Source organism: Temnothorax nylanderi, unplaced genomic scaffold (genome assembly GCF_030848795.1).
Source record: "Temnothorax nylanderi isolate EJ_2023f unplaced genomic scaffold, tnyl_v1.0 TNYL_tig0013_pilon, whole genome shotgun sequence".
Lineage (NCBI taxonomy): Eukaryota > Metazoa > Arthropoda > Insecta > Hymenoptera > Formicidae > Temnothorax > Temnothorax nylanderi.
The window spans coordinates 2250297-2275602 of NW_027249075.1; positions in this window are offsets into that span (position 1 = coordinate 2250297).

Sequence of the window (25306 nt, forward strand, 5' to 3'; positions counted from 1 at the left end):
TACGATCGCGACGCCAATCAAACTTTTTTTTGACGAACGACTTCCGCTTGCCTTGACGATAAAAATAGCGACTCGTTCGATAAGTGCTTTAGTAAAGGAAATAGAAGCTTTCGGAGCCTTTTCACAGAGATTAATAGGATATTGATCCGAAAAAAGAGCAGTGCCAATCAGTATAGAAGCAAACCGTTGTATCTCGATTTTATTGTACGTTTTTTTTTTAATTAAAGAAAAATAATTTTGTTTAAATTTGTTGGTCCCTAGATCCCTAAATTGATTTTCAGAGCTCCGCCTTTTTCGTTCTTCGATAATCATATTCGCTCATGTATTTGCATACAGATATCAACGAGTTCCGTTTGTGTGACCTACCATTGTAATGAAAGTGCTCGCAAAACCGAGCGCGGAGCGAAATTCTCCGCTAATTCTCGCGAGCGAAACGGGTCGGGCTTGTATCGAGCCGAGCGACAACGACAGTGCGTTATTAGAGGCGTTTGATGACGCAAAGTGCGGAGGACGGAGAGGATGGGCGGGGTATGAGGAGAGGAGAGCGGGGACAGCGAGAGAGAGAAAGAGAGAGAGAGAGAGAGACTTGCCAGGTCGTTGTTCTCTCGCGTTAGTGGGACACTTTCGGCGTTACTGGCACGCATCGCGCATACGTACGTACGCTGCTTCTCGTACTTTCGTTCGGCCTGTGCCGAACCGACTAGCTCACGATGCAACTGACGATTAATCTCAATTATCGAGCCATAACAATTAAATGACTCGGCCTTGATTTAATATACAGGTTGCAAGTGACCGAACATCCGGGGGAGGGGGGGGGGTGAGGGGGGCTTTTCGTCCGAGTATCTCGGATAATTTGAGAGGAAACAGCGATAGATTCGAGAACGGTAGCAGATATCCGTCTAAAATTTTTGCAACTAAATCAAAGTTTACCCGCTTGAAAATCCCTGACGATTCTCAATACATCCATTTGTTCGTGCTTGCATGCACATACACACGGCACCGGGCTGATACATACGGATCGACTCGCATGTGTTAATACGCTCGCCTTTCGTATACGCGGTGTGTCAGTGCGCCGGCCTAGATTCTCCCGGGTTCAACACTCGCTATCGAGGTGACTGCTGCTCGCTCTCGGCTTGCTCAACGCAACCCAACGACCGAATAAGCTCCCACCGAGCGCAGCCACTGTTCGTGAAACGGTGTCCAACAGGACCTCCTCGCTGTGAACGAGGCGATCACTCAAGGTATCGTCAGAAAGTAAATGTTTCAAGGCTTGGGAGATTTCAGAGAGAGTGTGCGAAAGTGTGTAAGAGAGAGAGAGGGGGGATGGGAGAGAGGGAGAACCAGAAATTCAATTTAAATGAAATTTTAGAAACATAATTAGTTACAATTTATATCACTTTGCTCAATTTTAGTGTAAATTAATGCGGAACTTCTTGGTAAGTAGCTAAACTCTCGTTTCTTAATGAAAATTTAATATATTGAAAGCGTTTCAATAAATAGCTATGAGAAAGAATTAAACTTTCGATCCAAGCCTGCACTAGTCTTAGTGTGTGAGATGTAACGTAACGAAGTGTCGTCGTGGAATGAAGTTTTTTGGGATATATATCTCGAAGCATTCGAGAAATTTCTGAGAGCGAAACTGAACTACAGTTACCGGACTGATTGCTCAACACGGAGGCCGGGGTAACTCCTCGTGGTGCAGCGACCGTTCGAGGACGCGTTTCAAGCAGTTCAACGCGTGCTCTCTCTCTCTCTCTCTCTCTCTCTCTCTCTCTCTCTCTCTCTCTCTCTCTCTCTCTCTCTCTCTCTCTCTCTCTCTCTCTGCCCGCCTACTTTTACTTTCGCGCGCCGGCACCGCGTTCCGACCGTCGTAACGGGGCTGTAGGGAGCTATCGATCCTTGATCAGATCGATAAAAGGTGGGGAAGCATGATGAATTTTAAGTTCTTCCGATAATGAGTGCGAGCAGACGTGATTTTACTCGAACGTGACGGCGACGAGGGCAACGTTAAAACGTTCGTAGACCTGAACATTGCCTAAATTATACTTAGGCGGCTTCTGCATATGAAGAAACGTGAATCATCGGAGATTTCTATACTTGTCTCCCTGTTTCTTAGGATAAAGGTTTCGTAGGAAGAAATAGATATCAATGAAACTTGTTTTCTTCAGTTTTCTTAGTACCACCGCTTATATCAATTTAAAATCTCTATAAACTACGAATAAAAAAATAATAAATCATCGAATGCCGGTCAACTTGCTCAGTTATGTCACTCTACATATCGTTCCTTATGCAATTGCAAGTGACGAAATTGGGAAGTAAAGTTTTATTACCTAACAAGACAACGAACAACGCGAGAGAGTAGTCGACTGTGATTGCAGTAGTTGCACAATTTCCGGGATAGAATCCCGTAAGATTAGGCCACGTTATAGATTTACGCGGAGCGCGATTTGAATACATATCTATTACATGTCTCGGTAGTTCGGTAGCTCGCGGTACGTTTCGCCATCGGCCGTGTGCCACCGATTCGTGTTTATTTTCCAAGTGTTTCCGCGCTTATTTCCTCGCACTGAAGTAACGCGTTCCACATGCGATCGCATTTACGTTCGATCGCATGTGCAATTAGGCACGACGGTAATTTGTTTTCCCCATAACATCGATCTCGGCCATTAAAATCACTTCGATATACATCACGAGTTAGATTAATGAGAATGTTCCTCGTGACGTGATAGAACTTTAACCGTATCTATAGTTAGATTGTCTGAGCCTCGGATATTCGATTATATGCAGATGCAGAGGCTAATGATCATTAGAGCATCTTAACTGCTCAGAATGTTGCAAGTAATTGTTCCGCGCTACGTGATACACGCCGTGTTCTGCAACATACATTCATCCGTTATGTCTTGCGGCTTAAATCGGGCCGCACGGTCGCTTACGTTCTACTGTTTTCACCGCGAAAGCGAAAGAGAGTGAAAGCGTTTCGTGAAGTACATTAACCTAATGAGGGAGTGGCATCTTCGAGAAATTGCGCGACTCGATTGCAACTCGGAGTAAAATTTCGGCCGCCCGGTAACGTAATAAATCCGCGACTGGAAGAAGTAACGGCACTTGCGCGACACTTTGTTAGCTTTGTTTACGCGCGCCGTTTCAACCATCGGGAACGGGAGCGTGATAAAAATCTCTCTCATATGTAATAAACACCGCGCACGTGTGAAAGATATTTCGGGAATACACGCCTCACTCGAGTCGCATCAGATTAATAAAGTGTTGCGACGGTAAAAGCGTTTGATGATTGCTGATACGATATTGCGAAGCTTTAACGAGAATGAAAGTAAAAAAAAAAAAATTATCTGGCCGGTTGAGAGTCGCTGGCTAGTGTGTAATAGTTTCGATCGAAAGGAGGTTACGGAGTGACTGAACTTTGACTTCGCTCGTGTGCGAGAATCGGTTACTTGCACGCATACGTACGCAGGCACGTTTAGCAAATACCATCGCAAGCCTGAACAAACCAGCCGGCATATACTGACATCGTATATGCACACCAGTGCATCGGAATCTATATACAGTTGATCAACGAACCACTCGAGTCGCCACGTGTCGTGAGTAATTGCACGTATTGCATTACGCGTAAGATTCGCAGATGCATCCTGCAAATCGAGTCTGCCAGGTCTAGCTTTAGACCGTCTGAGATTTATTTGTCGCGGAGATTAAGTTGATGTCAATACGAGATGAGCGCCAAGCACACATAACATATTAACGATACGACAAAGTCTTAATAATGTAATGTAAAGCTAAATATATGTAACTGGTTCTAAATGTGAGACAAATAAGTTAATAGGTAGGAATTAGATAAGGATGTTAAAGAATTGTTACATGTAAATGTTTATAATTCAGATAGTTACGATTTTTATGTTTAATATTTAAATATTCCTTTGACCATGTATACATTATTTAAAAATTTTACTTAATGTTACAAAAATAAAACTGCTTAATAATAATAAACATCAGAATAGCTTACTTAAATAAGGATCACTTTTTTATAATACTTTTAGGAATTAGTATGCTCTTCTAATAACGTTCGAATAAGCAGTATTTATAAAAATTAATTTATTAATTTTTTTAAGTTAAATGATGCATTTTATTGTTATTTAGGCCAAAGCTTTTTGGCCTTTTCCAAAAGATTCAAAGCGGAAGACGGGAAAAGATTTAAAAATAGATCCAATAAAACTCAAAAAAGTGTCACTTGCACTTGAAAACTAAAAAGGAGAGAGAGAGAGAGAGAGAGGACAAAAAGAAATTGTGCAAAGTGAAAATTCTATCGCGCTTCGCATCAACTTTCACGTTATTAACTAGTGGGTGCCGTTTGGAGAAGTTGCATTAGTAGTGCCTATAAGAATGTGAGTATCAATGATTGAAAGAAAGGGAAACTTCACACTAAGACTTGTAGTATGTCATTCATTCGGTCTAATTTTAACACAAACTAGTTCTAAACGTGAGACAAAAAATTAATAAGTAGGAATTAGATAAGTATATTAAATTACATTTAATCACATGTATAATAATTACATGTAATTTAATTTACTTATCTATAATTTACTTATTTAATTCCTATACCTATTAATTTTTTATTATTACATGCAAATGTTTATAATTCGTAAACAGATAGTAAACAGATAGTTACGGTTTTTATACGTAATAATTAAATTAAATTTCTTTAAGACTACATTATTTAAAAAATTTTAAAATCCATCCTCTTTATATATGTATAAGTATACCCGCGCATACACGTACAAACATACACAAGCAAGGTTTTAATTATTAAAACTGTCTAGTATACTTCAGTTTTATAAATGTTAAAGTCAAGACTCAATATCCCGCTCTTTAATTATCATTAAAGTTATATTATGCCTGTCATAAAATCATTTGATGTGATTTGAATAATTGGCCGCGCATTCTACGCGTTACAACTTGCCTCGTGATTGTGGATAGCAGGTCTATTAAGGGCCGTACGCTAGCTAAAATGAGACTCGCACACGCGCAGAACATACTATGCCGTTACCACGCAATTTGCAGCAATGCAATTGCGTAACATGCTTTTGCGGTAAGGATACTTAATCTGACTGTCTATCCTCTCACTTCGTCAACAATACGGAAAGAGTGCGGCGTGAGGGTGCGTTGACCTGGCGTGAAAGAAATTATCGTAGTTTATTTGTAATGCTCCTGGAGAGAACTATAGAGCGTAATTATGTAGAACCAATAGACACGATGCTGATAAAACTAAATTGAACTTTTTGGAGAAGCTTTGATGGATGGACTCCATTTTCGAAATAATGGTATCTTCAATCTTTTCTACGTGAGGTAATTCGACCTAAAGAAAATTCTGATAAAGAAAATTAATACATAAAATAAATAAAATGTAGTAAATACTAATCTGCTACTATTTGCCAAAAGAATTACATGATACAGCGAATTCCCTGTTTATAATTAAAAATACATAAATTTTGATATAGTCTTACAATGCGAGGATTCAAATAAATCAAAGAAGTAGTCGTATTTTTCATTTTTACTCGCTGGCTTTACATCCGTAAACAAAACAGTGACATATTCATTTAAACAGTTCTCACTTTGCGTGTGAGAATTGTTCGCGCGACTGGTAAGAACATCAAAGACGCGTGTAATCAGACTGACCGAAGTCAGTCAAGTAGGTAACTTCTGTATCGGGCAGATCACTCTCCCTCAACGGGTCGGTCAAACTAGTAGGTGGCAGTACAGTTCAGACCGCAAAGAGAGGAGAAAACGCGTGAGAGGCTTGCCAGATCATTCTGCTTTACAATACGTCCGATAGAGTCTGCTAGCGTCGTATCGCTGGGCGACATCTGCTTTTCAGCATGTATACTACTGTTCAAACACTGTTCATTTCATGCAGCAACAGGTTTCACGTGTACGCGCGCACGTAAGCGGCCACGTGGTTTTCTGACACTCGTTTTCGGCATAAGCGCGACATTAACGCGAGATAATTTTATATTGTAACAATGACTTTTTTTAACAGTCCAGAGAGTACGCACGTCCAAAAGACGTCGTAATAATGTCTTTAAGATGTCTTTTAGACACGTATGTCTAAAAGATGTCTTAAAAACGTCATTACGACGTCTTTTAGACATGCGTACTGCCTAATAGATTAAATCAAACACGATACGAGCGTGTCAACCTGATCTCCGATAACGCGATAATTATCGATGTTTTGTAGATATTGATTATTTAAAAAATGTAATTTTTTTAAATCGATTTTTTGGATGTCGGTTTATTTTTTCAACATCGTTTATCTTTATCCGATCTGTACCGATCGGGCACAGTGGATTACAAATATCATAGCAGAATATTATACAAGAACATAACACTATTTTATCAATGTGATTAATATATTTATTATAAATAATTATTATATAAGAACTTACTATCATAGTTTGATATAGAATCGTTAGGCACCAAACAGTCATCACGAACTTACCTGAAACAAAAAAAAAGTCATATGAGAAAATTATTGCTCGATCGATCGTATAGAAATGCTTTATTTTGTTATTTTAAATCGAGATAGTTATAAAATATGGCTAATATCGCAAGGGATGTAATATTTCTATTGCCGTAAGGGTTATTGACCCGAGCATCCCTTGAGTTTATATATGCTTGCAGTCGCAGGCGTGTGTGTCCGCGTGTAAAGCACGAGAGGGCAAAAGTGGGAATGACAGGAGGGCGGATAACTACTACGACAGAGAGAGGGAAGCGTATAGTTTCCTACAAATACATTGCTAAAGCCATGCAACGTTACCATCTTGTGACAAGCGTTTGACGCTACAGAGGGGGAACGTATATCTACATGCGATTGACACTATGATACCGCTTGCTGTAGGTTAGGGATATCTTTATAAAGCCTGATTCGCACTATGGAATTAGTATTCGCAATCAGCAGTCATTCTTTCAAGTAATTTAATACTTTGATGCTGAAAATAGGATCAAACGAGCTGTCGCTTTTTTTTATGGGAAGACATTACCGTTTGCTATTCGAGAGCTATATATTTCAAATTTATTTTAACATTTATACTATCACACAAATATCTATTTTAAATATATTACGATTCTTTTATGTGCTGTAAATCGTATCTCCCGATATGGGTCGCACGTCATGCGGGTATGATACGGTGGTGAGAGATAGCAAAGTCGGAAACAGGGGACTACGTTTTCGTAAATAGATGTAGGATCCGGAAACGAGCTGCGAGCTTGAAGCTTAGAGTTCGAGGACGCGCCGTTACCACCCCCCGACCCTTCTCGGCCAAGTTCGATCTTCCTCTCCACTAACCGCCCCTAAAGTCCCGGCACGATTCCCAACCCCGGAGACCTTCACCCCATTTAGCCTTCACCGAGCTCCGCCGGATTCAGGGCTTTCGAACGGCTATACATCAACGAGGACCTCTTTGTCCGCGAAACCCGTCGCTGCCCCCACGAGCGAAATATTGCGCGACACGTGGAGCCAACAAAGACAAAGAAAAAAGATTGACTACAACCCCACAAGCTATTCCGGGGAGGGTGTTCTCACTTCGCATTCCGCTCGACAACGCTGATTTCGCTCTCTTTCGGCGAGGACAGTCTTTGTTTTCTTTTTTCTGACTCTCGACACGTCTTTCGATCGGATTTTCTTCCCAGGGTTTCATCGCGTATATTATTTTCTTCTCAATATAGCACGCTAACTGTATTTATAGACTGCGTTACATTGAAAGGGAAGATATTTTTATTTTATTTGAATACATCAAGTAAATAATACAAGGGGGCGTTACTCAGCTATATTTCTCTTCATAACTGTTTGATCGATTACACGAGCCATCGTTCCATTATCATCGACCTTCAGCGAACGAATCCCTTTCTTAAGTCTATCTCTCCAATTTTCATCTGGTTGAGTGTATATGAATTAATATCTTATGATTACAGGAACGGAGCTGGATTTTTTTTCCGTATGCCTCCGGCGCGATATTACGCCGGAATCGCTCCCGCGTCGCCACGACAATAACAATAAATCCGAAGGACGAGAATCGATTCAATATTCTCGATATTTTATCTCCGTCACTTCCTATCTAACCCGTGACAGAGTAACCCAAATCCCACGAGTACGTCCGAAGTGATCGTCGCGCGCACATTTTGGGGTCAGCAGACGAGGAGGGACCAAGGCAGCACGTGCCGCCGACTATACCGTTGTCAGGGTAACGACGACCTTGTCCCGCGCAATCAGCCCCGGAATCCCGATGCCCTCTCTTCCGGTATCTTTGCCAATCGACGAAAACTCGCCATATGGCGATAATGCTTTCCGAACGCCGTCATAACGCCGGAAGAAACTCGTTTCCATGCTAATAGTGGTATCGCTCAATATATCGACCTCGCTAATTCGTCGTTTATTTCGTTCGCTTTACTCATTTTTCAGGAATAATGATTCTTGAATGGCTTTTTTTTGTAGAGAACTTCCGGTGTACATTATAAAACGTATATTTTTAAATATCGCATGAATTTTTATCGAAAGATACTAATAGAGACTTAGAAGAAGCACGTTATAAAAATTGTAATAAATAATATTACCAATTTTTTTAAATTTTACTTAAAAAAATTGCAATTGGGAATAAAATGTTTATTGACGTTATATAACGTTGAATAAGGTACAATGCATGAATGATACGGTAGGCGACGAGAGGTTGGAAAATTAAAAACGAATAATCTCGCACGTGTCTCCAAGTGGAACGAACAAAGCATCACGATCGAATTAGGAATTGTCTTTGTTCCGAGATACTTTAGGGATGGCGACGAGAGTCAACCGACCCTTTTGCTTCGCAGGACGTCGCGAGGGACCGCGAGCCTGATTTGAGGGAGAAAGAGATTGCGTCATCCCGTCTGAGAAGTGGAGAACTTCGGAAATTAGGACGAATAATTTTCCAAATTTAACCATGAACTCATCGAGACCTTCCGTGTCAAACTATTCATTCTAATTAACTGATAGTATGCGATTGATTACATTCAGTTAAAAATTATTCCTTATGAAAAAGTACGCTGACGTCACTTTTATCGAATTCCTCTCTTATCTTTCGGACTTTATCTTTGTAAAAATGAAAGTCACGTATAGTGTCTGCAATGTCACAGTTATATAAATCAATGTTACACGAACGAGATATACATACATATCTATATATTTCCCAAATTTATACATATGCATATATAAATTTGAAAAATTATACGCACACACACACACACGCGCATATACAAGCACACATATACATGTGGAATACATTACTTCAAGTGACATTAAAACAGAAGGGGTTGATTACGGGGTTTGACGATGTTCTTCCGGCTGAAGGCAATGTACGTCTGCACCCACGTCTTTGTTCATCGTCAGGCCCTTCGTTCTGCCGGTGCAGACGCGCGACGCAAGTACACGGGGGTGCATCGTAAACCGCCCTATAAAAGCCGCGTATCACACAAGGGCGAATGTTGCAAGGGCCGAAGCCGAAGGTAGTTTTACGGTGTATTCGCGTAGTCATAGCAACGCACGTCTATGCCGTCCAATCGATAAAGTGCAACATTCAGGCTGGCGTATGAGAATTTTCGATTGACTGACATATATTTCCGTCTCCAGTTTATCCTATAATTTTCATTATCTTATAAAATCAAAATTATAAAGTATATTCGAAAAATCACGTGGCGAACATAATATCTTATCTATTAGTAGGAAGATATATTGACTCCCCCCTTGATCCAAAAATAAATCTAGAAATATGTAGAAATGTATCTTATTATATAAATTTGTGTATGTACATAAGTATGTCCGTATAAACTTGTGTAAATATATGAATAATTTTTTTATAATGTAATAGACTTTCTTTAGTGAATAAAAGTAGAAAATAAATTTACAGTTCTTTTAACAGGATTAAAAACTCTAATATTAATAGCAATTATTCTTCAATTCTGATAAGCGCGACAGTCTCGCTGCGGGATCTATATCGCTTTCTTTCAGAACGATTGCAAGCGCGATAGCTCTCGATCGTCCGAGACAGAGGGTAGAGGGTAGAAAGTAGAAACGCAGCCCTCGGGTGGGCGTTGCAAGGGTAGTTTAGTGGCGGTCGCTATGGAAACCCCGAAGAGCCGATGTTCACTGCACCCCCGTTGTGGACCTTGAATGAGAATCGAAGGGCATATCACAGACGAAGGTACAGCGAATTCGCGAGCATTTTTTTCTTCTTTAAATTCGTCATTTATCATAGAAATATTGGAAGCGGAGAATAGACATTTTTTTACTCCTTCTAACCAAGAATCTATAGATTCATAAAATATCCCTAATATATTCTTTTTACGAGGAAGAGAAAGATATTAAATTTTTGCCCTTTGGATTAAAAATTATTTTAAGACAAGCAATTAGTATAAAATCCGACCAGGTAAGTACAAAAAGATTCACGTTACTTTCGTCCGAATCTAGGAATGCTTTTATTAAGGCCTACACTTCCCGCGAATTTGGACGCAAATCATCAATTTGCGAAAGTGCCGTAGGCAGCCACGTGTTCTCTTTTTTTATATTACACCGTGCGGATGCCGTAGTCCTCTATTTCGCGGTGCCGAGTAGTCCGTGGAGGTCTTTTGCCTCCTCTGAGGAATCGACGTCCCGGTCACCGACATCGGGTGCAGTAACCAAGGAGTAGGTTATCCGCGGACCTTCACCGCACGACAAGAGGTCGAAGACCCTACGGTACCTTCGTACGTCGAGTGATCGATTCGTTTTAACCCTTTTGAGTTCCCTGATAGTAAATGTCGCTACTGCACGGTATTACGATCTTTTAACACAACGATGTATCGATTAGGCTAAAAAAAAATTAATAGATAGTATACAAAAAATTTTTGTCTTCTATGCAGTCTTTGAATGCAGATTCGAGATTATACAAAATGCACACAATTAATAAAGTTTAATATATAATTTACTATATAGAAAAAAAATGACATATGTACATATATGAAATTAGTTTTGTATAATTGCCAATGTAAATTATTATATTACAATAGGAATCGTATCGTAGGAAAGCTTTTGTTTAAAAAAATACTGTAAATTGATGGAATTTCGCGAAACTGTGCATGCGAAATTAGAAAGCAAGCAAAAGGGCGTCTCGCGTTCCTAGATGGGGTCTCTGTCCTTAACAGCGTAGGTCGAGGACCTTCAACGACTCGTGCAGCCTTCTATCGTTCGCCTCCTCCTTCCCCTTTCTCTGTTACCTCTCCCCCTTTCTCGCTTATACTTTTTGCAACTGCCTGCCCGATCGACTGTTACCGGACTAGACGCCGACGCGAGCGATCGAAGACGTGTCTAAGTTCGTTTTCTCGATCACAATTTGATAATTCCGCGAAAGTTCCGACTCATTGCATCGATTTTTAACAGTTTTTCTACGAATGGGGGACAAGCTTAATCTAAATTAGATACCGAAAATACTTGGATACGAATGCATCAGATATTCGTATAAAACCTGATCAACACCGAAATCCTTTCTCGCCGTTTGAATCAATAAACCGAAGATATAAAATGGATGAGGTGTAGAGGTGACGAGAGAAATCCAATACAAGCATGGCGATGTATATTGCCGATCATGCGTTACCAAAACCGTCGTCGTATTATATCGCCACAAAGAGTCTTAGCAAGTCAAATGGTGATGCAAATTGCGACGTGCAGTCGGGCTCTATATGTATTAATGGGTCAGTGGCATCGCGCGAACCTTGCTCGAGCGTTGCACTTTTGTAGCTTGTCTTACCTCCCCCGCTCGTCTTGCCTCTCCGCTCTCGGCATTTCGTCCTTTCTCTCCATCTTTTTCTGTGTATCTTTTTTTCTTTCTTTCTCCCTCTTCTTTCTCTCATGTATCAAAGGCTGTTACGTACTTTAACCAAAAGTTTAATATTAGCAATGTTGACAATGTTAACAGTATAACTGACAATGTTGATATACGTAATCTTTTGATACCTTTTAGTATTTTATAATATCGGTTTTACAGTAAAAGTATTATTAGATTAAAGACTCAATCAAAGACCCTTATACAGCCCCTCTGTTGAAAGTAACAGATAATTGTAATAGATAATTACCTAAATAGCCGTTATACTTTCACACAGCTACCGTGGCGTGCTACCGTAAATTGAGCTGCTCGTAAATCAGTCCTAAGAAGGGTCCGATGATTCGAGACGTAAATAGCATTATTGGTTTTACGGCTATCTAATTCGTTATAGAGGATGGTACTGACCTCGATTTACTATGAAATGTTGACTCTAATTTACGAGCCCGCCGTGAAAGAATTCGGCCTTGTTGCTTTCGATGACATTGCAATGAGTTTTATATAAGCCCCCTCCCCCCCCCCAAAAAAACGGATTTCTATAAAAAAATTGGGATCTCTATTTGTATAATATAAATTTATATCTGCTTTTATAGGACTTGAATATAAATTGTATCAGCTACATTTTTTACTTCCAACGATTGAAAATATCGAGCTTTATAAACTTTCATAAAGTGGCAGGTTGATCTAGTTATTAGTTTGAAGGAGTAAGATCGGCAAAAAATCCCTTCGAGCGTTGAACATATCGAGTTTCACGCGATCAATGAAGGTGGGAATAGAGATATGAGCTCAGAACGTCTCGATGACGGTTAGTCTGTATTGTACTTTAAAATAGGCCTATAACCCCTTTCGTATTTCCTCTTTTCCGGAAAAGAAAAAAGAACGGAAAGATCTCTCTGTGAAGGTTTTTATTGGTTTTATTCGAGGAGGATGTGCGAGTACTTCGATGTAAGATCCAGCTGCCGAAGATTCAGGTAAACTTTTATACCCTTTCAAACGTATTTATTTCGTAAATTCGGAACCCTTTTCACGTTGATCATCGTGATCGCGCACAAATGCATTTTGTGCTTCGTATTGCTCATTGAATTGTAGGGTTGCGTACGATAATAAGAGGTCTACTCCTGATTTACGTTTAACAAGTAAATAGAATAGAATTGCGTTTAATAAAAAAAATGCGCAATATTTTTTATCGCATTGTCGAAAACTATTTCTTCAGTCATCAAAGATGAAAAAGGTTTATTCACCATGAAATTTTATTACGAAAAATGTTTTTCTTTCAAATTCGACACGATAAATGGGTTAAACTACAAAAGGTTTTAACTTTGTGTCAAGAGTTGAGAAACAATGTTACGGATTAACTAACATAAAGTACATCCTTACTACATCGTTTTCAATTCTATCTGCTCACAAATCAAGTATCCTTGAATTTTTTCCAGTCTTATGCAACAAAAAATTCGACACGATTCTCAACTAATTAGGTCCGAACCTTTTTCGTGTCATAATCGCATAGCGGCTGTAAAGCTGTAGCAATTTATTCTTTCTTTTTGAAATTTTTTTCTCTGAAATGTAGTTTGCAAAACTCAGTGCGTTTTTTACGATATTTTACGGTAATTCGAAAGGGTGTCAATATTTCAAACTTGACATAAATTAATCATTCAGTCAGTTTCGAAAAAGGAAGAGTCTAAGAATAGCTAAATAAAGGAAAATTATCTAATTCAAGGGCAAATCGGAAGGGAAAAGAACAAAATACAAGATAAAACGAACTTATTTTCTATAAAAATTATAAAAATTGACTAAGTTTTTCACTTCCTTCATCCGTGTCAAATGGAAGATAATGAATTAGATTGCCTTCTTTTTTCTTTACCATCGTATTCGCTGTCCACGAATTATTAATTTGGTCCTAATCGCATTATCGCACGACGAGATCGGCCCTCTATCGTGAAGAGGCAATTTTTTGCGAGGGAAGACGTTCTAGCTGCCTAAACCGAAGAAGGGAGAATAACCGACAAGGGATGATCCTCCTTCTTTGGTCGACGGGGGTGGTTGCGCGAGCGTGGCCAAGGTCGGGACCGATAAACACAACCGTTTCCTTGGTAACTATCCCTCGAGATCGTATAACCTTGAACATCTCGCGGAATCTCGAATCTTTCCTGGAGTCACTCAACAAGGAAGTCCCAAATTGAACATTGATACTGTTATGAGTTACGATCAAATCTCAATAAGACTTTAGGATTAAAATGTAAAAAATGTGTAATGTTGAAATAGAATAGAATTAAAAGTATAATTTCACAAGAAGAACTTATTACCTTGAATATATCTTACGACTGATTCATGGTTTATATTATAAATTAACGTCTTCAGATATGTAAACTACCTTCCTTTATCCGAATTTTCATAAATTATTTTATACAAGAGAAAATTAAGTAAGACACCTAAATATATTTTTGATTACATACATATTTATATATAATTTTATGTTATTTTATATATGTCATGTCAGTTAATAGGTTGTTTCACTAATACCGCCATGCACATCTTAACGTTAGACATTACTTGATAGCGTGACTTCTCGATCACCCTATACACAGATAAAGCGAAATGAGAACGTAAGAAGAACCGGGTTCGTTTACCCGCGTAGTTATCGCAACAGGACTCTTTCGGACATAATCGCGTTCTTGTCTCGTGCAATTCTTTTTGCACACCTCGACATGTAATGTTCAGCTTGACAGCAAGCAAGCGATCGGTAGCCATTATAATGCATCAAGTAATTTTAACTCAATTTACGACTTTTTCGCTTATCTTGTGTTGTGCGCTAAAAAACCAAATAAAAAAATAAGATTACAAAAGCAAGATCAAAATGTAAAATATTGATTACGTCAGTCTTTTGCAATATAATGTATTTTCGTAAAACATCTGTAATATTCCAAATTTATTTTTACGAAAATTAGCATTGTTGAAAAGTGCGAAGGAAAAGAGCGTGTTCATTAATTTAACTGAAGCCATATCACTCAGGAAGCAAAGTTTTTCAAACATAATTCAGCTCGTGGAACATTTTGGTGAAATCTGAGAACTTTATTCAAATAGGTGGAAAGTTCGGATACAAGAGCCGAAAACAAAGATCTCTTCGGGCTCGAAAGCGAAGCCCTCCAGTCGGAAGACAGGCCGTATTCCCTTCGAAAGGGTTCGACGATGATCGTGGTGTAAGGAAGGAAGAGTGTGAGAATGTGTGAGAGAGAGAAAGAGAAAGAGAGAGAAAGAATGAGCGAAGAAGCACAAGAGGGAAGAAGGAGATGAGGGCGAAAGAGGGAGAAAGAGGACACAGACGGGGAAGTGAACGGAGAGAGGAGGAAATATAGTCGTCGAGAGACAGGGAGAAGAGAGAGAAGTCGGGTCCGTGACCGAGCAGGATCAATGCACGACGCGGACCTTGAGAGTCCCTCCACCCTTCGCCCACCCTCCCCTCCCACCCCCCGTCTAACTCTCACCCAGCGACGATCCCGCCGCCCTCCTCGCGTCGTTCGCAGCCCTTGCACAGGCGGCGGCGGCGGCGACGGCGGCGACGACGACGATGACGACGACGACTACGACGACGACGACGACGACGACGACGACGACGACGACGAGGGCGAGGGCGAGGGCGAGAGGAGGACGAGACGGGCCTGGAGAACGGGCGCAGAGAGGGAGAGACAGGCAGGCCTGAGAGGAGAGGCGCAGATTGCATCGTGCACAGCACCGCTCTGTCAGCCACACCGACAACGCATAACCGCACTAGCACACCGCCGTCGGCTGCTGATATGCAGGCCGATGCACCGCCATGGCCCCTTACTACGGCCAATGCTCTTTGAGATCTGCCGAGGCTCTAAAAATTGCATTATTAACCTTTAACTGGTGTAGTACGAGCTTCTCGCATGATTTCATGTCCAATTAATTACTGAAACCGCTGCTTGAGACCGACTTCCTTCATATTTCATCATGCCATTGGGAGAATGTTTTCTTTTCTCCCTTTTTTTCTCTCTCTAATTAGTGCAGTTAACTGATAGCTCTAGTACCTACAATTCGTATGTTACAGAACAACTGAAAATCTATAAGACAGATGTTTCTGCCAAAGTATTATTCTGCCACTTCCGGTACTACAATCCCATTTTTGGAAATATACAATATGTATTATGTATGCGCGGTAGGAACTAGGAAGTTACATCAGGGCAGCTGCATTCTGTCAGGCCAGGTTAACCCTTTTCAAAATCGATGACTAATTCCCGGTATTCCGCAGTCCCATGCAATGGATATTTACGTAAATTCTCGTCAGGATGACGGAACCTTCATGCATAAGCTTAGCAGCTGGACTTGAGATCCGATACAAGTATGCATAGGATTGAATCTCTATTGAGACATTTGCATCTGTTCGAACCCTTTTCCTGGATTTTGTGAATCAGGGTAAGATTGACAAACTTCAAACTGCCAAACGTTTCGCAAATAAGGTCCGATGCCTAAAGGATATAGATCAGCTGCCCTAAAAGCGAGGATGAAAAGTTACGTCTCACATATACCAAAATGTGATTGTCCAACTTTAAATTCAGTCGTATAAAGTTTACGAGTTAGTAATGTCTGATTAACGTGACGATCGTAAATCGAGAATGGGCGACTTTCGATGCTGAACTTTTAATGCGATGACAGAACACTTGTTATAGTAAGTCTTGATAAATACGTTATTTACCGTATCTTTTCCTGTAACAGTTGAGATATGCCGGTCACAAAATCACGGCGAGCATCGTCGACGAGATTGATTACACCGGATATCGATAAGAGAATCTTGCGCGCATGTGCGTGTTGGGTGGCACGAAAGGATGTACGCGTGGCAATAAATGAAATGACAAAAAGAGCATAGCAAACGAACAGAAAATTCATTTCTTTTTTTACATACAGGAGCTATTCTCCTGTGTTTTTTTATCATCTTTCTACGGTATCTCTTCCGGAGGTGGACACGATGAAATGCGGTAGCATTTCTTCGTGTGAGCTCCGAAAAACGGCTTATTGTTAAGTACGTGTCCCTTTCCCTTTTTTTTTTGCTATTACATAAATCAAAAACTATTGTAACTTCTGGATCTGAACAATGTATCTATAAATCAAATATATCCCGAATGCGCAAAAAAGTATTATTGTTCAGTTAATATATATGAATAACATAAAAAATGTAATTAGTTTAATTCTCATAGCTTTCAACTTAAAATCTTAATTATATTTTGTAGGTATTAAGGGCGAAGTCATAAAAACGAGAGAGTTGCGGACTAACCCTTTTTCTCCCTATCTGAGCTTTTTAGGTATGTTGCTACGAAACAAATAACTCCTCGTTCCCACGCTACTTGTTTATTTCCACAAGAATTTGACATTATCCTGAAATTCCAGAAACCGTGAGACCTGTGCGATCTGTATTTTTATATACATGTAGTGGTACAGAAATATACATGATTTTTATCCCTAAAGTTTATCAACTTTAAGTCAAAATAATAAAGTTAAGAGTTAATTCATTTTTTTTAACAATGGGTTCGATCCGTGCGGTTGATCTTTCATTTTTTGACGCTCCCTACAGGCACAATCTTTTCACAGGAATTTAGTGTTTCACAAGAATGTGGATATTCAACGAAATTTCTATAACCCTGCCGGCGCTTTCTGTTGGCACGGCTCACAAACAGATTTATGCAACTCATGCACCGGCCCAACCGTATAGACGCGTTTACGGAACTCTGTCAGGATGCATCTGCCGGGGTCGGTAAGACGAGAACGCGACACGCGCAGCGTAACGCGAAACTTTTTACACGAGCGATTTTACGTAACAGATGTAACGATGTGGCCACGTGAGGATCTTTCACTTTCGTTTGAAAGCACCGGAAGGAGACCGAGACTTATTACAAAACGTTTCATAACGTAATTGTATTGTACGTTGCACTATATTTACGAAGAAGTAATATTTTCTCATCAGTTTCTTTCCAATTTTTAACATTTCTTCTAATTTTTGCGAAAAAGATCGAAGCCGAAAAAAATTAAAATTGGCGAATAAAAAACAATGAGTAATAAATCTTGATATCTGTGTATAAGCGAAATTGTATATTTGCATTACTTTCGATGCCGAGAGAGATTAAGTGATGCGTGATAATTAACTATTTTTATTATTTATTATTACTAAATTATGATTTAAAAATATCGAACGTTAACCCCTAGAGTCACTTTTCTTGTAGTTGCCCAAGGTGAACGCTAGGGGCTCCTAGTTACCTCGTGAGCGTACTTACAAGACGAGTTAACGCAAAACGCGGCAGCGCTCGTCGGGTGCATTGCACCCCCCACGTCCGTCCGACGGGGGTTGGATCGATCGCGGGCGTTGGCGCCGAGGTCACCGGCTCGCCTTGCTCGGAGTAATGACCCTCACCCAGTGCAGAGCAATGGCATCGGCAAATGGCACCTTTCCTAGAAAATCGCGGGGGTGGGTCGTCGTAGAAGGGTGCCTCATCGGCGCTATGCGATCGCCGTCTCGAATGCGGCGACGCAGCGAGGAAGGGGTAAAAACGCTATCGCGCGGTCCCATCGCCACTGCAAAACGCGCAGAGGTGGTACTTCCACCCCCGCTCTACACTCCTCCCTCCCTCCCTCCTTTCTACGCCGTCGCTGATGTTGATAAACCCTTGCGCAGGATCGCTGGAGACCGGGGACCTTAAACTTGGGGGAGAGGTCGATCATCGAACTCAACCTTCGCAGTGACCGCGCGATCGCGACATATTTTCGTTTACCATATCTCGCGAAAAAATAAAAAAAATTCAGATAAAATCGTCTCATTTTCAAATAGGTAGAAGATTGGAGATTCTAATCTATTAGATCTAGATTCCTTGAGAAATTTTCCATTTACTAAATATACAACTGAATATTTTTGAGAGAGGAAAGGAGAGAAATCGAGCTTCAAATTATTAAACAGATTCTTCAAAATAATTATAAGGGAAAATCTTCAATGCCAAAAATATTCTTCTAGACATCTATAATAAACTTGAAATACAAACAGTTATGCTGCACTTTGTTTGCTGGCGTTCGTATCTTGAAGTAATAATCATACGACAAAGGATTCAAACTCGAAATAGATTAAACAAAATTTCGCGCCCTTCGTTATCTTCTTTGCGGTAGGCAAGAAAACGGTGAAGGCAATTATCGTGGGGCGGCAATTACTAAAATGACGCACGTACATTCACCCCTGGCGGAGTTCCACCGGAAGTTCGCCACCGCGCCAGAAAGTCTCGATTACCTGAGAGTTGCAGCTCACGCGAACTCTCCCCTCGACTGCAGTTCTACTTTTCGTAGAAACGCGCCCCCGCGCAAAGACGAATGGAGGGAGGGATGAGGACCGTTGGTGCGACATTGCATGCAATAGCGATCGTAAGGACAGGGGGAATACAGACTGACTGGGTCATTCCACCCTGTTTTACATTACCTAGCGAACGAGGGTCATTGCGAGACGGCGAACCTTTCGAATGCCCACTCTTGTTCTACCACTTTCGATCCACTTTAACGACGGGAGCATCAGGATGATAGCGCAGTGGTAATAGCCATCGGAAAGGAACAATTGAAGAGTAATTCGCGTGACACATTGGATCGGTACAGGAATAACATCTGTTCTTCTAGAAATGTATATCGTATTCCTATTTTTATCTTATTCGATTAAACGGGATTGAATAACTATCGCAGATGTTCGTTGACTTTTTGAATGCGCTGCGTGAATTTTATCTTATGTGTCCAAATGTAATTTCAAAAGATAAACTCTGAAACCTTGAAATCTGAAACGATAGAATATGTGCTCGAATTTTTGAGATATAATTTATTAGGTAGGTATATCAAAACTAAATAAACAAACTTTATTATCAATTAATCTTGATTGATAACGAGATTTTCATAGATAAATTTCGAAATTTTTCTATCCATTATCGTTGCTGAAATATGTATATGTATGTACACACACTTACGCGCGCACGCATGCACGTAAAAGTTGAATACCGCAAATGTCAAATTACCGCACGGATCAAAATGAATAAAACGTTGCATAATATTAACATTTTATGTTAAAATATTTTATTATATTCCTAGATAAAAATTATAGTCAAATGCATGTTACACATGCAGATATTAACATTCTTATTCAAAAATAACTACGAACTATAAACTAAAGAAACTGGAACAATTGCCTTATCCTGTCTGGTTTCATCATTATAGGATGATAAGATACGATAAAAGGTAAAAACACTATATAGCACATAATCGTAATCAACCGAAAAATGTAATCGCTTAAATCTGTTTAAACTCTCGAGTTTTTATCGTCAACAGGAAAACTGACTCGAAAAAAGACATCTGAAAACAGTCAGCAAAATAATTCAAGAATCGTGGATGGAAAAGGGTTTTTTGGACGATTGCATTTTTTTAATGAACACTTTGCAAAATGTAAACTTAATTCAACAAAAATTTCTGTGCTTTTTAATGGCGTTTCGATATCTATCGAAGAATACATGTTTTATGAAACTGATGACTACATCAAAATTATTTCATAAACAAATCATACGAAACGAAATTTGTGTAAAATAATTCGTGTAAAATGCATCGTACTAGATTATGTTTTTTTCAAGTTCATTGTGACACGTCCGGTTGGGAGAAAGTTTATCAGCATATATATATCAACTTGTTTCCGAGGAAGTACCTACACGCGCGTTTTCATCCTACGAGGACCGAAGATAGAGACTTTAGGTCCCAACTGTATTTGCCCTTCTTATCATAGCGCATACCATAGCGGACACTTGACGCGCACATGCCTGCGCGCGCGTGCTCGGGTCACATCTACACATGACACACAGACAAGTCTTAGCTGAAGGGTGTCTGCGTCCATGGTACACGTTGCGAGATGCAGCGAGGTGCACACCCTTTCGTATTAATGTCTAAGAGCTCGAGTAGTCCTTTCTTAGTTTTTTTGTAACCAAGAGATCTAGATCTTAGTTTTTATGTAACATTTTTCTATCATAAATTATTGGACCAAAATTTTATTAAGACAAAATAAGAAATTGTTAAAGGCGATTCAAGTAATTGCGACTTGCGGCCGACTAGGATTTATCCTTTGATCGAAAACAATCTTATTACGGAATAAGAAATGATCATTTTCTTAACCTTAACGAATAATAAATAAGAGTGAGAGAGAAAAAGATAGAGAGAGCAGAGAATAATTAAAAGACGTTAGAACTTAAATAAAGCAGATAAACTCGAAAAGGAAACTTTTTGTTTTGTCCAAAAGAAAAATATTTCCTGTTCAATGGAAAAATTCCCTTGCCCTCATCAATTGCTCTGTTGAAATATATATGATGACACATCGAATCGTCACGTCATTGAGCCTTGGCCTCAAGTTAGGAGATAATATGGAGCTTGATAAGAAGCAGACTATTTTAAAGCATAATGATTTGACCCACTCGGGATCAACAACGGCAACTGCATTCCCTCTACCTGAAATTCCTTGCCCGAATAACCGCTCGAGTCAGCGATATTGTCTCTTTTCCTTTACAAAATATTTAATTATTTAAATATTTAGATAGTTAAATAGTAAAAGTCTGACTTTTTATTTCGAGCTCATACAATTGATAAACTATACGGACTTGTTGGCCTAACTTTTCATGGATCAAATATATGTATGTACAAAACATATGGAATATGCTATGAATTATGGTTACGAAGTTTGGACGATGTAAGATGACACCTTTCAAAGCATCTCTTCGTTCACACGATTGTATATCACGAAATCATTTCTTGCTATCACGCACGTTATCACCGCGATAACGTGTGGCCCCGTTCAAGATCGCCCGATGTATTTTTACAAATTGTGCGACATCGCTGCTGTTTATCTGTCATCCATCGAGTCATCGATGGCAAGGAATAATAAAGGCTGTATATTGTGTATATCGGTGACAAGTTTGTAAAACTATTCATGTATTTATGCACGGATTGTGCCATTACGTCAGCTCCTGATAAACGTGAGCGATTAAGGAAGTGAATTTTTCAATTTTACTAATTTTAACGAACTATTTTAATTTCACCTGAACTTTCTTTGTGAGTCGCGCGGTTTTTAGTTTTAATAACAAATAATATATATTTCTTTAAAATAAATCACCTCATCCTTGCATCAGAATATTTAACTTCTCGATCGCTCTAGCACGCTTGGATAATTTTCGCGCGATTGGTTTGATTACGCATCTTTATGTATAGATAAGAATGTTGATATGTTGCACAATGTGTTGCGGCGGATCTTTCGGAATACTTTTCAATATTTCTCACGGTCAAGGCCGTTCTCTGCGTCACCGTCGAACTTATATTTAGAAGAATGGTTTAAAGAGCCCGGCTCTTTTTCTTTCGCCATCGTATTAACATAGATCGTAGACGTCGGCGTCCTCGAACTTTGCCGAATTTTGGTTCTATGTAGATGCGGGTTTCGATTTCTTTCGCGAATAAAGTCACTTAGCCAACGGAGACGCGGAATATAAAAGAAATATCGCTCGCGTCATAATCCTTTCGCTGCAGACAGCCTTGATCATTTACCACCTCGCTTACGAGGACAGATCACCATGTTCCGGGATTAAATTACCATAGAGGAAAATTATCTGTTTGCTTCCTTGCGGCTTAATTATTATTCAACCTATAAATATTTTTGGACCGATCGACTCGATATAATTTACTTTTCGTCGGCATTCTGTTCAATTTCTTTTGTTCTTTTCAATTCCTTCACTCATTACTACATCCGACTGCGACAAACAGACAACAGTGCTTAGCGAGACTTATCGTTAATGAACCTTACCAACGTAAATACAGCCGTATCATCTGGAATATAAAGCAGTTCTGCGAAGTCTGACGAAAGAAAGAGAACGGCGATCCGCCAAAGAATTTCTCGTCTACATCCGACCAGTCGACGCCTCGAAATTTATAGCCATCGTTGCATCGCAGTATGCAAATTTCGTTCGGATTTCCCCCAGAAGTTTATCTTTTTTTTTAAACCATTTTTTATGGGCCGATGATCTCGTTACTTTTGTACCACGAAACAGTGCATAAGTCCCGCTTGCGTAAGCCGTTACTCGTAAATCAAGTGTGGCTGTACTCACGAAGTATGTATCAATATTAGTCTCGACGATCAGTAAAAAGATTATGCACACAATATGGGGAGGCGCGATGTTTTTCTTGTCAATATATTAAAATGATAAGGTGTGAAAAGATATTTCATAATTATCTCGCGTCAGATGTTGAACGGTATTCGTATTTTCTCGCGCGTCAGATTTAAAACGGTAGTTATAAGTATTTAACAAATTCCAAAAATTCCAAAAATCCAAAAAGTTCCAAGTCGTAAGAAACAAGTTGATAACGAATGCACATATATTTAATGCAAAGTTAAATAATTCACCAAGAATTATTTTCGAAGAGAAATTCGGATAAAGAAATAATTGACAAACGATTTTTAGATCTTACGGAAATTCTAGGCACCTACACCTAGATACGCATCTCAGAGTAAGAAAAATAAAACTGGACAGGTTCCTCACCGAGATCGGGAATAGAACTGGTGGGCTCCTCGTGATGGCCTTTGCTCTCGTTGGAGGTTCTCGCTCTGGGTGGCGGCGGTGGCGGCGGCGGTCTCATGCTGGAGGTCGAGCTGACTACGACGGTCGCGGGCGGCTGCGGAGGCGGACCACTGTTTCTTCCGTGATTACCACGTATCTGAGACTGCGGTGACATCAGCACCGTTTCGCCCCGCGCGTGCCCCTGCGGTGGCCGGGGGCACCAGCCATGTAGCACCCTTATGGCGCTGCGCACTTCCGCCTGCAGTTCGGCGGCCCTGTCTCTAGCCGTGTGAGCCACCTTCGTTACGGGAAACCCGCGCTGTCGCGGGTTGCACGAGGATCACGCGAAAGACAGCACAGCTCTCGAGGACTAAGGTCGTATCGGTCCACTTCACTCACGTAACACGTTGACACGATGCACCGAAGTCACGTTACGTGGACTTGGATTAGTCACCCAGTCTTACAAAGGCATTCCTCTCTAATCTCTTTCTACCGATTGTTCGGACCGATTCTCCACCGACGTTTTTTTTTTACCGACAAAAAATACTTCGGACTTGTTACCACCAGCGACGCACTTTATGTCTCTTACATCCACTAGTCGATCTTAATTTGGGAAACACTCTGTACCAATCACTTTTCGAACGAATCTTCCTTGTTAGTTTTGTCGAGTGATACTCCAATTTCGGGAACACCTTTAATCATACTTTTCAGTATGTCAACTTCACTCTATGTATCTCTAGATCCACCGACTATAAATTAGATTTATAGAACACTTCGAGCCAGACACTTTCTCTCACAAACGCAGCTTGTCATCGTCTTCTCTCGTCGCTGATTAGAACTTCACCTGAACCGATAGTCACGTACTCGCTCTGTCTCTCTTTCTCTCTCACGCGCACTCCCGCCGAGTGTCACGGTCAATGTCTCATAGTGGCGCGTGGCAGGTGTCCGCGGAAACTCTCGTTCGCGCTTTCGCGACTCGCGCGAAGGAAGCGTGCGAGCTGTCGGGTTCGGCACGAGACGGGCCAAGTTAAACGAGCAGAGCGGAGCGGAGCGGAACTGTCGATCGTATGAATGAACGTTTCTTAGCGGTACGCCGAAAACAACAGTCCTCGGCACGCGCGTCGCCTCTCGCGAGAGTCAGCGGCACAACCTTCCCCTCTCTACTACCACCCACGCACCCACCACTTTCTCGCTTCCCTCCCGGCGCGTCACTCTACCCCACTCACAGTCCTTCCCCGTGTCGCTCACCCTTGTGCGCGCTAGAGCGAGAGAGACGTCGGCGCCTCCGCCGTCTAATGCTCTATCGCCGGTACAAAGGCGAGCGTCAACCCCCCCGGGCCCCGGTCTCGCCGAGTCACGGTTATCACGCTGTCAAAACAAAGCGCCTAACGTCTGCAAATCGACGCGGCGCGGCACGTCGTCTCTCGGACGACGACAGTGACAACGGACGATGATGTCGCGATGATGATGTTATCACGTGGTCGCGCGACAGCTCGGTCCCCAGTCGGCCGGTCAGACGGTACAGACGGAAACGCGGTGAATCCGCGTGATACGCTGCGCGTGCGAGCGCGCGCGGCTGGCGTGCGCGTGTACGTGTACGCACGGGTGGGATTACGTATGCGCGATCGCTGGTGCACGACGCTCTGACAGCGACTAGGCCGGACGATGCCGAGAACCGTCATCGGTGCCGGCGAAAGTGAGAGTGTGCCGGTCGCGGCGGATTCAGTGGTGCATAAGCGCGGCGGCGGGCGCCGTCATCTCTTTCCCTCGCACGCTCGCCGCTTCTCCCTCTCCTCCGATCCGGTCTCCTCTCTC